The sequence below is a fragment of the Lipotes vexillifer genome, unplaced genomic scaffold, assembly GCF_000442215.2.
Source record: "Lipotes vexillifer unplaced genomic scaffold, Lipotes_vexillifer_v1.1 scaffold789, whole genome shotgun sequence".
Classification (NCBI taxonomy): domain Eukaryota; kingdom Metazoa; phylum Chordata; class Mammalia; order Artiodactyla; family Lipotidae; genus Lipotes; species Lipotes vexillifer.
In genome coordinates, this window is record NW_006778055.1 from 1,245,625 (window position 1) to 1,256,618 (window position 10,994).

Below are 10,994 nucleotides of genomic sequence, written 5' to 3' on the forward strand. Positions count from 1 at the left end.
GGGAGGGGGGCCTGTATACCCAAAAAAAAAAAAAAAAAAAAAAAAAAAAGATAAAGAGAGGATTCTGAAGATGGCAAGAGAAGAGTCAGTTACAAGGGAACCCCCATAAGGCTATCAGCTGGTTTCTTTACAGAAACTTTGTAGGCCAGAAAGGAGTGGCATGATATATTCAAAGTCCTGAAAGAGAAGAAACTGCCACATAGGATACTCTACCAAGAAATATGATCATTAAGAATAGTAAGAATACGAATTTCTCAGATAAGCAAAAACTAAAAGGATGCAGAAATACTAAACCTATCCTAAAAGAATTATTGAAAGGTCTTCTCTAAATAGTAAGGAAGCAGAAATCAATAGGAAAGGGAAAGACACAATAGTAAAGGCAAATATATTAAAAAATAAAGATCACTTTAATAAGCCAGTGCGTGGATTTAAAAACAAAATCAAAAAATTTCTGTAAAAGCAATTATAACTACAATGAACAGCAAAAGGATAAACATAACGATGTGAAATAGGACAGCAAAATCACAAACTGTCAGGGGTGGAGTGTAAAAAATGTAGATGTTTTAGAATGTGTTGGAACTTATATGATTACCAGTTTAAAGCAAGTAGATATAGTTATGGGTTAACATACTTGAAAATCAGGGTAATCACAAAGCAAAAACATAAAATAGATTCACAAAAACCAAAAAGAAAGGAATGCAAGCATAATATTGATAGAAAAGAAAACCATCAAACCACAAAAGAAAAAACAAAAGAAGAAAGGAACAAGCTACAAAATCAACTGGAAAACAAGATTTAAAGTGGCAGTAAATACATACTTATCAATAATTACTTTAAATGTCAAGGGACTAAATGTTCTGATAAAAACAGAGTGGCAGATTGGATAAAAAATAAGAACCTACAATATGCTGTCTGCAAGAGACCCACTGTAGGGCAGAAGTGACACACAGATCGAAAGTGAGTGGATAGAAAAAGATATTTCATGCAAATGGAAATGACAAGAAAGCAGGGGCAGCAGTACTCATATCAGACAAAACAGACTTTAAAACAAAGTCCACAAAGGAAGAGATCCATAAAGAAAGACAAAGAAAGATAGTATATAATGATAAAGGGATCAATACAAGAAGATAATATTATACTTGTTAAGATATATGCACCCAATATAGGAGCAACTAAATACATAAAGCAAATGCTAACAGACATAAAGAGAGAAATTGGCAGGAAGAAAATAATAGTAGAAGACTTTAACACCCCACTGACATCAATGGACAGATCTTGCAGACAGATCAATAAAGCAACAGAGATCCTAAATGACACAATACACAGTTGGTCTTAATTGATATCTACAGGACACTATATTCCAAAAACCCCAGAATACACATTCTTTTCAAACATGCATGGAATATTCTTTAGGATAGACCGCATAGTAGGACATAAAACAAGCCTTAACAAATTTAAGAGGATAGAAATTATTTCAAGCATCTTTTCTGACCACAATGGTATGAAACTAGAAATCAACCACAGAAAGAAAAATGAGAAAAAGATTATGGGAGACTAAACAACATGCTGCTATAAAATAAATGGGTCAATGAGGAAATCAGAAAATATCTTGAGACAAATGACATTGAAAACACAACTTCACAAAATCTATGGAACACAGCAAAACCAGTTCTAAGAGGGAAGTCCATAGCAATACAGGCCTTCAAAAAACAAGAAAAATTTCAAATAAATAACCTAACCTGCCACCTAAAATAATTAGAAAAAGAAGAACAAACAAAACCCAAATTCAGCAGAAGGAAGGAAATAACAAAGATCAGAGAAGAAATAAATAAGAGAAAAAAACAATAGAAAAATCAATAAATCCAAGAGTTGGGTTTTTGAAGGGATAAATAAAATTGACAAACCTCTACCCAAGCTCACCAAGAAGGAAAGAGGAACCAAATAAACAAAATAAGAAATTAAAAAGGAGAAATAATAACTGATACCACAGAAATCCAATAAATGGACAAAATGAACAACCTAGAAGAAATGCACAAGTTTCTAGAAACATAAAGTCTGCCAAAACTGAGTCAAGAAGAAACAAATAATTTGAACAGAATGATCACTAGAAGTGAAATAGAATCTGTAATTTAAAAAACTCCCTACAAACAAAAGTCCAGGACTCGATGTCTGCCCTGGGGAATTCTACCAAACATACAAAGAAAAACTTACACCTGTCCTTCTCAAACTATTTCAAAAGATTGAAGAGGAGGGAACATTCCCATAATCATTTTATAAAGCCACCATCACCCTAATACCAAACCAGACAAAGACATTACAGAAAAAGGAAATTACAGGCCAATATCTTCGATAAATATAGATGCAAAAATCCTCAACAAAATATTAGCAGACCAAATCCAATAACACATAAAAAGGATCATAAAGCATGATCAAGTTGGCTTCATCCCAGAGTCACAAGGATGGTTCAACATATGCAAATCGATCAATGTGATACACCACATCAACAAAAGAAAAGACAGAAACCACATGATCATCTCACTAGATGCAGACAAACTGTTTGATAAAAGTCAACATCAATTCATGATAAAAACTTACCAAAGTGGGTATATAAGGAGTATATCTCAACAGAATAAAAGCCATTTATGACAGACTCACAGCTAATATAATACCCAAAGTTGAAAAGCTGAAAGTCTTCTGACCAAATTCTGGAACAGACAAGGATGCTCACTTTCAACACTTCTATTCAACATAGTATTACATGTCCTAGCCACAGAAGTCAGACAAGAAAAAGAAATAAAAGGCATCCAAATTGGAAGGGAAGAGGTAAAATTGTCATTACATGCAGATGACAGGGTACTTTATATAGAAAACCCTAAAGACTCCACACAAAAACTATTAGAACTAATAAATGAATTCAGCAGCAAAGCAGAATACAAAATTAATATACAGAAATCTGTAGCATTTACACTAACAGTGAAATATCAAAAAGAGAAAGTAAAATAATCCATTTAAGATTGACCAAAAAAACAGGATAGGAATAAACCTAACCAAGGAGGTGCAAGACTTATACACTGAGAACTATAAAACATTGATAAAGGAAATTGAAGATGATTCAAAGAAATGGAAAGATATCCCATGCTCTTGGATTGGAAGAATTAATATTGTTACAATGGCCATAATACCAAAAGCAATCTACAGATTTAATGTGATTTTATCAAATTACCCATGACATTTTTCATAGAACTAGAACAAATAACCCTAAAATTCATATGGAACCATAAAAGACCCAGAATTGCCAAGGCAATCCTGAGGAAAAAGAACTAAGCTGGAGGCATAACCTCCCAAGACTTCAGAGGATACTACACAGTAATCAAAACAATGTGGTATTCGCACAAAAACAGACATATAGATCAGTGGAACAGAATGGAGAGCCCAGAAATAAACCTACACACCTATAGTCAGTTTATCTTCAACAAGGTGAAGGTGAGGTGGCAAGAATATACAATGGAGAAAACAACAAGGTGAAGGTGAGGTGGCAAGAATATACAATGGAGAAAAAGTCTCTTCAGCAAGTGATATTGGGAAAGCTGGACAGCCTCATGTAAATCAATGAAGTTAGAACACTCCCTCACATCATATACAGAAATAAACTTAAAATGGTTTAAAAACTTAAGTATAAGACAATATGCCATAAAACTCCTAGAAGAGAACATAGGTAAAACATTCTAGGACATAAATCACAGCATTATTTTCTTAGGTCAGTCTCCCAAGGGCAAAGAAATAAAAGCAAAAATAAACAAATGGGACCTAATCAAACTTACAAGCTTTTGCACAGCAAAGGAAACCATCAACCAAATGAAAAAACAACCTACGGACTGGGAGAAAATATTTGTAAACGATGTGACCAGCAAAGGGTTTATTTCCAAAATATACAAACAGCTCATACAGCTCAATAACAAAAAACAACCCAATCAAAAATGGGCAGAAGACCTAAAAAGACATTTCTCCAAAGAAGGCATACAAATGGCCAACAGGCACATGAAAACGATGCTCAACATTGCTAATTATTAGAGAAATGCAAATCAAAACTATAGTGAGGTGTCACCTCACACGGGTCAGAATGGCTATCATCAAAAAGTCTATAAATAGGGCTTCCCTGGTGGCGCAGTTGTTGAGAGTCCGCCTGCCGATGCAGGGGACACGGGTTCGTGCCCCGGTCCGGGAGGATCCCACGTGCCGCGGAGCGGCTGGGCCCGTGAGGCATGGCCACTGAGCCTGTGCGTCCGGAGCCTGTGCTCCGCAACGGGAGAGGCCACAACAGTGAGAGGCCCGCGTACCGCAAAAAAAAAAAAGTCTATAAATAATAAATGCTGGGGAAAGTGTGGAGAAAAGGGAACCCTCCTACACCGTTGGTGGGAATGTAAATTGGTACAGCCATTATGGAAACCAGTATGAATGTTCCTTAAAAAGCTAAAAGTAGAGCTACCATATGATCCAGCAATCCCAGTCCTGGGCATATATCTAGAAAAGATGAAAACTCTAATTCAAAAAGATATATGCACCCCAATGTTCATAGCAGCACTGTTTACAGTAGCCAAGATATGGAAGCAACCTAAGTATCTATCAACAGATGAATGGGTAAAGAAAATGTGGCATATACGTGTGTGTGTGTGTGTGTGTGTGTGTGTGTGTGTGTGTGTGTGTAATGGAATATTAGTCATCCATAAAAAAGAATGAAATATTGCCATTTGCAGCAATATGGATGAACCTAGAGGTTATCATAAAGAGAGAAATAATTCAGACAGAGGAAGACAAATATGATATCACTTACATGTGGAATCTAAAAAATAAATACAAATGAACTTGTTTACAAATCATAAACAGACTCACAGACATAGGAAACAATCTTATGGTTACCAAAGGGGAATGGGGAGGGGGGTATATAAATTAGGAGTTCGGGATCAACAGATACATACTACTATATCTAAAATAGATAAGCAAAAGGATTACTGTATAGCACAGGGAACTATATTCAATATCTTGTAATAACCTATAATGGAAAAGAATCTGAAAAAAATGTATATATGTATAACTGAATCACTTTGTTGTACACCTAAAACTAACACAGTATTGGAAATCAACTATATTTCAATGCTTAAAATATTAGAAGACAAAAAATAAAGCCATACCTGGTTCTTATGTGCCATTCTATGATATGTGGATTAAAAATACATTTTTAAAATATGTAAAGTGAGTTAAGTACATCTAAGGAACACTACCCCATAGCTATAAGCAACTTTTGAGTTATTCAGAGCTGCCTTAAGGATTAAGAAGAGCAATACTCTGGGGTGTTTTCATCTTTTGGAAACTCCATTCATTCATAGTGCAAACCCAGAATGTATTGAATATTTATATTTGCTTTTAAACATATCCTGGCTTCTAGGTTTGTTCATTCTGCATTTCAGATTCCTCCAGATGTGTTACTTGGTTTTGTTGATCCATTATTAGTAAAAAAAGAGACAGCTTTGTTCAGATACATCAGGTAGGGCCTGTTGGGTTCTTCCTCCATTGACCACTGAGATTAGCTATAAACCTAATGTCTATGTGTTTTGTCTATGGCTTTTGATTATAATCTTGGTTTAGGAATAATGTAGGGATATATTTATGCTAAAATCCCCAATTCTAAACTCCCAGAAATAATTTCACATTGGCAAAGAAATTTCCAATCACTTCCAAATTTATACTTAGTGGAAACCGTACTAATTTTAATTTTCTACTACAGAGGAGTATGAATTAAGGACATCTTGGTTTACTGTCCATCTATTGAATTTTTTTTGCTTATTTTTAAAAGTTTTTTTCCTTGAAACAACATAGAGAAAATGACTCAAAACATTTTAACAAATCATATTGTCACATAAACCCTCCCGTATCCACAACTCTTGTCAGGAAATAGAACATTACTGGCACCCCATATCTCTACTGTATATCAAGCGATCCCATCAAACATGCTTTAAATTCTATAGTCATTGATTATCTATAATTATTTTTTCTATAATTTGGGGCATTTCACATTAGAGAGGTAATGTATTAGTCAGGATTTGATGGATACGTGTCATATATTTGTCCAAGCTCACAGAATGTATAACACCAAGTAAATAAGATAAACTATGGACTTTGGGTGATTATGGTGTATCATCATAGGTCTATCAATTATAACAGATGTATCCTTTGGTAAGAGATTTTGATAATAGGGGAGGGTATACATGTTTGGAGGCAGGGGATATATGGGAAACCTCTGTATCATCCTCCTAATTTTGCTGTGAAGCTAAAACTGCTCTAAAAAAATTGTCAATAAAAACAAAGTTCATTGGCATTTTGTGCAGAAATAGAAAAAAAAAAAAATCCTAAAATTTATATGAAATGTCAAAGGATCCCAAATAGCCAAAAGAATCTTGAGAAAGAACAAAGCTGGAGGCCTCCTACTTCCTGATTCCAAAACATATTGTACAAAGCTACAGTAATCAGACCAGTATAATACTGGCATATAGATAGATAAATAGACCAAAGGAACAGAAGAGACAGCTCAGAAAGCAACCCTTATATCAAGCGACCTTTGAAAATGCTGCCATCGACTAAACAATTGGGAAAGGACAGTCTTTTCAACAAATGGTGTTGGGAAAACTGGGTAAACATGTGAAAAAATGAAGGGCTTTTATCTTACACTGTATAAAAAAATGAACTCTAAATCAACTGAAGACCGTAAGAATTGAATGTAAGAATTGAAACTATAAAACTCCTTGAAGAAAAATAGGAGAAAACCTTCATGACACTGGAGTGTGCAATGGTTTCTGAGATATTACTCCAAAAAGTACAGACAACAAAAGCAAAAATAGACAAATGGAACTACATCAAAATTCATCATTTTTGCACAGCAAATGAAGTAATCAACAGAGTAAAAAGTCAACCTAAAAAATGGGAGAAAGTATTCACAGACCATCTACCAGATAAGGTGTTAATATCCAGAATATATTTTCAAAACTTCTGCAAATCAACAACAGAAAACCAAATAATCTGATTTAAAAATTGCCAAAAAATTTTAATAGATGTTTCTCCAAAAAGGATAAACAAATGGCCAAAAAAATATGAAAAACTGTTGAACATCACTAGTCACTAGGGAAATGCAAATCAAAACCACACTGAGATATCACCTCACACCCATCAGTATTGCCACTGGTTTAAAAAAAAATGTTTCATTGAGGACGTGGAGAAATTGGAATTGCACGCTGTTGGAGGGACTGTAAAATGGTGTAGCCACGATGGAAAAGAGTATGGAGTTCCCTCAAAAAATAAAACTACCATATGATCCCACTTCTCGGTATATATCCAAAAGGATTAAAAACAGAATTCTGAAAGGATATTTGTACACCCATATTCATGCAGCATTATCCATAATAGGTAAGATGTGGAAGCAACCCAAAAGTGCATTGATGGATGAGTGTATAAAGAAAATGTGGTATATAAATACAATAGAATGTTATTCAGCCTGAAAAAAATAATTCCTGGCATATGCTACATGATGGACGAAACTTGCAAACATTATACTAAGTAAAAAAGGTCAATCACAGAAAGACAAATAATGCATGATTGCACTTCTTTAAGATATCTAAAATAAACTCATTGAAACAAAGTAGAATGCTGATTGCTAGGGTATGGGGGAGAGGGAAACATTTGTTAAATGGGTATAGAGTTTGGCTCATGCAAGATGAAAAAGTTGTAGAGATCTGTTGTACAATACTGTGCACAGAGTTAACAATACTATACTGTGTGCTTGAAAATTGTTGAGGGTAAATCAGTGTTATGTGTTTTCTTTCACAATTAAAAAAAAGTTGATTAGTGTGGAAGACATGAGCTGCACCTCCCAGTGCCTCTTCAAGGTAGGACATGTTGTCCAACTATGTGGAGTGTCGTCAGCTGACTGCCTCTATCTTTTACCTCCTACAAAGTCTGTCTCAGCCACCTAGCCTGAAGTTACGTCCTACTCATGCAGCCTCCTGTGAGGCTGAAGGTTACACTTTGGGGGGTCCTTGCTGATGACTACAAACAATCTTTTCTGGTATTTCAATTTTTTCTTAAATGAGGATGTCACGCTCTCTTCATCTGTCTGTCCATCCTTCCATGCATCCTTCCATCCATCCATCCATCCATCTATCTAATTCCACATTGCATTCAAAACTTCCAAGTAACTTTTATGTGCTGTGTGCTGGTCTCTGCCTTCAAGGAATTTCCAACCAGATGGAAATGATAAGATATTGAAGAACAAAGTGACTATGAAGGGAGAAAATGCAGAAGTCAGAGCAGTAAATAAACTCTACCAGATTGATGCTGTGAAGAGGTACAGGATCTGCAGGAGTGGGAGTTAGAATGAATAAAAATGGGATGGATGGAAAAAAAGAGTCTTTTCAAAATTTATTTATTTACTTATTTATTTTTGGCTGTGTTGGGTCTTCGTTTCTGTGCGTGGGCTTTCTCTAGTTGCGGCGAGCGGGGGCCACTCTTCGTCGCGATGCGCAGGCCTCTCACTGTCGCGGCCTCTCGTTGTGGAGCATAAGCTCCAGACGCGCAGGCTCAGTAGCTGTGGCGCACGGGCCTAGCTGCTCCGTGGCTTGTGGGATCTTCCCAGACCAGGACTCGAACCCATGTCCCCTGCACTGGCAGGCAGACTCTCAACCACTGTGCCACCAGGGAAGCCCAAGAGTCATTTTTGATATAATAAATAATAGGATTGATGGCAGTGTAGGACATCTAAAATCCTTTGAAAGAACTAAAAAAGCATCATATATGCATGTGAGTAGGGCCCTATGCATTCATAGACCAATCTCTGTAGCTGGCTTTAAACATCTGAAAAATTTAGTAGTTAAAAAAAAGACCTTCAAGTCTTGCTAACGCAAGTCACGTTCTGTTTCTAATCAGTACATGGTTTCAAAAATGGTAGGACTTTTTTCTTGTTTGTTGTGATTAATGAGTATTTCTTATATTTTTTTGTTAATAGCATACCATATATCTTACTAAATTCCTAAATAAAACCCTTGTAGTGAGTAGTAAAACTTCAAACCTTATCTTTCAATGGTTTGAAATGGGTGTACAAATTGATTTTTTTTTTTTTTTTTTTTTTTTTTTTGTGGTACGCGGGCCTCTCGCCATTGTGGCCTCTCCCGTTGCGCAGCACAGGCTCCGAACGCGCAGGCCCATGGCTCACGGGCCCATCCACTCCGCGGTATGTGGGATCTTCCCGGACCAGGGCACGAACCCGTGTCTCCTGCATCGGCAGGCGGACTCTCAACCACTGTGCCACCAGGGAAGCCCTGATTTGATTTTATATTCTTTTTGATGCCTCTCTTTATCCCACCTGTACTCTCTGTTATTCTCTTGATAACTGTTAACGTCAGTGTTTAAGTGATTATTTTCCAATTTCTCAGTTCAGCAGTAAATCTTAGCTCCATGAGTTTAGTAACCTATTCCCTGTAGCCATGAGAATCAGTCTCCACCTGGATTTTGTAACCATTGATCACTTGGGTGTTTGTAAACTTTCACATCTGACCTTTTTCAGTGACTTGCTAGACTTAGTGCTTTCTTATAATTATCAGAAAGGTTTACCAAAAAAAAGCATCAATCGCCGGAAGTTAAATTCATTTCACCCCTGCTGAAATGCAAAATGTAGTTAAGAATTCTAATTTGGGGCTTGAAGGTACAGTGATCTTCCATGCACTTTAAATGATCCTTATCTCAGTCTTACATAAACTAATGGGATCCTCCTGTGCTCTATCCTAGCCTTCATTCCAGCTGAAGAGCAGTGGTTTCATACTTTTCAAGTACTGCAGACTCTTTTAACCTCAAACCATTTACCAGATCCTCTACACGAGAAAACATATGACCAAAAGTTATTTTAAATTCAGCAACTCTTTAAAGTAAAAATTTCATTTTATTAACTATTAGAGCATACATTGACATCTGTAAGATCATGTTTAAAAACATGTGTTAGGGGAACTTCCCTGGTGGCGCAGTGGTTAAGAATCCGCCTGCCAAGGCAAGGGACACGGGTTTGAGTCCTGGTCGGGGAAGATCCCACATGCCGCGGAGCAACTAAGCCCGTGCACCACAACGACTGAGCCTGTGCTCTAGAGTCCGCGAGCCACAACTACTGAGCCCATGTGCCACAGCTACTGAAGCCCGCATGCCTAGAGCCTGTGCTCCACAACAAAAGAAGCCACTGCAATGAGAAGCCTGTGCACTGCAACGAAGTGTAGCCTCCACTCGCCGCAACTGGAGGAAAGTCCGTGTGCAGCAACGAAGACCCAACACAGCCAAAAATAAATAAATAAATTTATTAAAAAGAAAAAGGTTTTAAGCAAATTGTTTGTCAGACTGTTTGATGTTCATAAGGCAATACAGAACCAAAACTGTTTGCTATGTTTCTACTGCACCTCAGGTATCCACAGCCCAGGGATCAGGAACCATTTTCAAAGATGATGGAAATCTGCTGATAATTTTACCATTGCAAGTCTATAATTGACATTGAGCAGAGATATTTTGGATACATGTCACTGACCTCTTATTGGAAAGCAACAAAACAATGCAGTACAAACATAGTTTGTCTATTTTCCTATCATTGGCCTTACATCCAATGGGAAGAGTCTGGAAAAGATCATTTATCTTTTCAAAATTAAGTGAGATAAGGCTGCCTTATGCTATACTTGGCACATCGTAGTTCCCAGTTAATTTTATTTTTTAATCACCCTTCTAAGCCACTTCTGTATGGTCAGGAGTCCCTGGGTAATCCCAGCATCTGCAATTGTAGTCCCTCTGAAACTGATGCCAGACCATCTTCTGGCTTCCCAAGCTGCCCAAGCTGCTGGAGTCATTTGTTACAGCCTAACTGATCTCATTCCCTTGCTTAGGCATCAACATTTAACCTTCGAGCTACAAATTTATAATCA